This window comes from Oryx dammah, unplaced genomic scaffold (genome assembly GCF_014754425.2).
Source record: "Oryx dammah isolate SB20612 unplaced genomic scaffold, SCBI_Odam_1.1 HiC_scaffold_23, whole genome shotgun sequence".
Lineage (NCBI taxonomy): Eukaryota > Metazoa > Chordata > Mammalia > Artiodactyla > Bovidae > Oryx > Oryx dammah.
Window position 1 is genome coordinate 57,114,883 of NW_024070207.1, and position 4,910 is coordinate 57,119,792.

At 53.6% G+C, this 4,910-nt stretch overlaps 1 pseudogene; it reads left to right on the top strand.

The window, feature by feature from the left end:
- The first annotated feature begins 1,082 nt into the window (after positions 1 to 1,082).
- LOC120881588 lies at positions 1,083 to 2,397 on the top strand (annotated as a pseudogene).
- Positions 2,398 to 4,910: the final 2,513 nt, after the last annotated feature.

The window sequence follows — 4,910 nt, forward strand, 5'->3', positions numbered from 1 at the left end:
AATTATAGCATCTGCACTGCCATTGGATCCCTAACCAGTGTGGTGAACAGCTGTGAGATGGGAGACGCCCTGGCAAAAAGCAGGAGGGCCGAGGTTGCCTGCCAAGGTTTACAGGGTCTACAGGGTAAGGCCACACCTAGGGTCAGAGTCGTCTGTTCCTGCAGTGTGGCACTGGAGACCCTTTTTGGGTCCCTTTTCTGCCTCTGATTCTAGCTTCCAGACAGCTGGAAAACATAGGCTCATGTTTTCAGCTCTTGGTCCTTGCTCCCCACCCCTCATCTTCCCTCCCTCCCAACAAAGGATACTTCTTTGGTTAGAGGCTATTGACATCAGCTGTTGCTCCTTAACCTTACCTACCACATGACACCCCTCTGTGATGGAATCTCATGGCCCATGCTGTTCTCAGTATCCATGGCAACACCACAGCTTGTCACACATTCTTTTCACCCACCAGTTTCATTGCCTTGTGCAAAGCTCCAGTCATCTTTCTCATCTGTCAGGCATTTTCTGAGAAAGGAGGGAACTGGACCTCTTCATCCTCTAACCTCTGACCCAGAGAAGTGGGTACCAGGTGCCCTGGGATGGCACAGCCCCAAGCCATGGCATGGGCATGTGTGCATGTGCACACACACACACACACACACACTACCCCTCCTGCTTGGAGGGTTTGGCGGGCCCTGCCTCCTACCTCTGGCCTTTTCACCACAGGCACCTCCAGGACACACAGCAGAGTCCTGGAACTTTGAGGAGGAGCCCACAGCAAGCGGGAGTCAGCAGGGAGGGGATAAGGTTGGGGAAGCTGAGCCTAAAGAAACCCCTCCATCAAATGACTAATGAAGCCCTGGGAAGCAGGGGCTAAATCCCTGTGACAAGAAAGGGAAGGGGGTTAGTGGAGGGGTTTTGGTTGGAGTTGGGAGGGTGGGCATTAATGATGTTCCCACTCCATTTCCGTTTATAGGCTGTGGAAAACAGAGATGATTCTGCCTTCCTACTTGGCATTGACCCAAAACTCCTTGTGAGCTCACACTTTGTGAGCTGATTACTGCACTTAGTATTAGACCAGTCCATAGAAAGTGGGAACAATGGCTGTGACTCTGTTGGAAGTTTGGTGCAGAGGAATGGACCTGGACTCTAGGAAGGCCTTGCTAATTGTGGGGATCCCCGTGAAGTGTAGTGAGACAGAAATTAAAGAGACCCTGAGGAGAGGCTGAGTCCCTGTGCACCTACAGGGTGCTGGGCACAGTGTTCAGAAGGGAAGACCACATTAATGCAGTTTTCCTTGAATTGACTGATGCCATCAACTATGCTACAGTGCCCAGCCAGATCCTAGGAAAGGGAGGTACCTGGGAAGTGGTGGTGAAACCCCGTGGCCCAGATGAGGAATTTATCAACAGACTGAAGGACTTCCTAAAAGATGAGGGCTGAAGAATGGTAGATGTGGCCAAAACCCTGGGGTACAGCACTCATTCTGAGGGTGTAGAGCTGGAGGGTGTGGATAAAGTCAGGCAACCAGTCTTGCAGCGTCTGAAAGAAAGCCTGTGGTACTGAAAACTCAAGACGTTTTCAGGAAACACTCTCCCAGGCCCAGGTGAAGAGAGCTTTGAAACCTGGCTGGAGCAGGTGACTGAGATGATGCAGCTATGGCAGGTGCATGAGATTGAGAAGCTGCGGCATTTGCTGGAGAGCTTGTGCGGCCCTGCCCAGCCCATCATGCAGGTGCTGAGGGCCAGCAGTGACTCCATGACAGTGGAGGAGGGCCTGGGGGCCCTGAAGCAGATCTTTGGGGCTAAAGAGGCCCATAGAACCTTACAGTTTAAGTTAGCCCAGACCTTCCAGAAGTCTGGAGAGACTATCTCTGGCTTTTTGGTATGATTAGTGCCCCTGATTCAGAAAGCCGTGCAGCACAGCCCCTTGTCAGTGAGAAGTGCAGACACGACTTGCCTGAAACACATCCTAGCTCAGGCCTCCATGACCACGGCCCTCCAGAGCAAGCTCAAGCTACTGGATCAGTGAGAGTGTGCTCCCACTTTCCTGCAGTTAATGAAGCTCATTCGAGATGAAGAGGAGTGTGAGGCCACCATGGCAGTGACTGAGGAGAACCAGAGTCAAGCAGAAAGTGTCTGCAGGGAATCAGAAGACAGTGTCCTGATCCCTCAGGTCATGGTGCAGGCAGGGTCATTTGCTGAGAATAGCACTCAGACCATCTAGGAAGGAATCGTCCTGTTTCTGAAGTGCAGGCGGCTATCCTCCAGCTGTGACACTGGGGAGGAAGGCCATAGCCAGGCATTATTTCCTAGGGCCGAGAACAAACCTGCGGCAAAGCCCAGGCCTCAGCTGGCAGCAGAAGAGTCGGGAACGAGAGAGGGGCTGGAGCCATTGAACCACCCCAAGGCCTAGGAAGCATAGGCTCAACATATCCAGGCACACCCTCTGCTGGCAGGCAACAGAAAAAGTGTAACGGGGGAAGAGGCAGTCCACACAAACAGCAGGGGCCTTGAGTGGTGCAGAGGGGCAGGGAAGCAAGGCCCAGCCCCCTCAGCTTCTACCAGCTGGAAGGTGCTCCACCAACCAAGCCAAAATTAGTTCAGGGAGGTGCTGGAGGCCCAAGCAGGGTACCGTTATGTGCAGCAAAATGGGTGCCTGCACCTCAGACAGAGACCCCTTCATAGCAGAGGCTGAAGAAGGTGTAGTTGGGGGCTCTGGCATTGGCCCTGGCTCCTGGCCACCTGCAAACACCCACCCTGTGGGCTCTGAGCTACCAATGCTGATGGGCCCCCAGGCCAAGTGGGGCCTAGAGGAGCCTCTCTGGAGGCCATCTCTGCCACAAGGAGCCAGCACTGGCAAGGAAGAGCTGTGGGGCACACAGGAGATGCTCTGGTGGGGAGATTGCAGGATCAAGCCCGTCTTCAGGATGATATACACTGCCCTAGGGAGTCCCCAGGAAGGCAGCACCCTGGAGCCTTTCCACAATTGAGGACAGAGGACCCAGAGGCCCATGGCACCCAGCACCAGTCTACAAGCAATCTTCCCCTACCCCGGCCTCTGCAGCCTGGAAGGACTGTAGGGACAAGGGCAGCAAAGACTATGAGGAGATGATAGGGCCCTGGGTACATGGTGGGCAAGTACCCCCACAACTGGCTTTGCTGTGAGTGGGTGTGCATGGTATAAACTTTTGTTCCAAAGGAGGAAAAGGAGAAGGAGGAGGAAAAGTGGAAGGAGGAGGAAGAGGAGGAGGGAGATGCAGGAAGAGGAGAAGGGGCATGAGGAGAGGGAGGAAGAGGAGGAGGAGGAGATTTCATTGGTGGGAAAGAGGATTGTTTTGTTCTGCTTAGGTTTGAGCTTGGTCACTGGAGACCTGAGACTCACCTGGAGAAGTAGCACTCACCAGCTGCCAATGCCAAGGGCATCCCCAAAGCTTGCCAAATGGGAACAGCCCTGAGTGGCCAGCCCCAGCCTAGGTGAGGGGTGCCTGCAAACAGCTGCTGCCCACACTGGCCTGAGAGATGTTAAGGGCCATGTCATGGTGCCTGGGCCTCCTCCACCCCTCCAGAGGGGATGCCTATTTAGCATCCCCTGGGGCAGGCTGCTCCCTCTCCTGGGAAGTCCAGATGTGCCCCTGTAGGCCCCCTAGTAACCCAAGTCTCAAGGAACCTCTCCCTGCCCCAGCTCTTCTCCCCTCCCCATCAACACACACCCCCAAGCCATCATCCATTTCCATCCCATCCCTCACAGAGCCCTGAGGCACCCATGAACTGAGGCTGGGTGTCTCCACCTACCTGGTCAGCCAACGCTTGGTCCTTCCACATATCCTGAGCTTCAGCGCCAGCCAAGGCCCTACCTGCTGTGGTCCCGGGTCCTCAGCTGTGTGTGCTTTCCTGGTGCAGATTCAGGCCCAGTTCTGCTTGCTCTCCTGGAGATGTGTGTGTGTTCTTCTCTGAGCAGTGCCACTAACCGTGATGCAGAGACACCCTAACCCACTTCTAGGAGCTGGTGGGAAGGAGGGGATGGATGAGGGCTTGGCCAGCACCCACCCAAGGACCTCAGGAAGGAAGATCTGCATCAGGGCTTCCCAGCGGGGCTTTGGGAGGCCCCCAGGATCTGTGCTCTGCTGGACCACCCTGTGCTTCCTGGAGACTCCATGTCCTGTGCTTGGTACAGCGTGCCCCTCTGTGTGACAGTCCTGCGCCCATCATAGGGCATGTGGGCCCGAGTGGGAGGGGCTGCCCTGGGGGGATCGGGCATTGCCAGCACCTACCATCCTGGCAAAACACCATGTGCAAGGCCCTTGGGAAGGAAGAGTGTGGGGGGAGGGAGGGCACCTCGTCAGGAGGAGTAGGGCCAGGACTGTGATCTCCAGTGGACATTAGAAGTTCTTCTCTGTGTTATCATTCCCTGTCTTCAATGGTTTCAGTCAGTGTTGGTGGATGTGAAGTCACAGAGTGGATGTGATATCAGATATAGTGGTTGTGTTGTCATAACCACAGTGGATATGATGTCATAAACACAGTCGGTATGATGTCATATATATAACGTATGATATCATACATACAGTGGGTGTAATGCCATATATGCAGTGGGTGTGATGACACAGATACAGTGGATGTGATATAGTCAGATATAGTGGTTGTGTTGTCATAAACACAGTGGGTGTGATGTCATGAATACAGTGAGTGTGATGTCATAAATACAGTGGTGTAATATCATAATAATAATAATAATAATGTGGATCATAATAAGCTGTGGAAAATTCTGAGAGAGATAGGAATGCCAGACCACCTGACCTGCCTCTTGAGAAATCTGTATGCAGGTCAGGAAGCAACAGTTAGAACTGGACATGGAACAACAGACTGGTTCCAAATAGGAAAAGGAGTACGTCAAGGCTGTATATTGTCACCCTGCTTATTTAACTT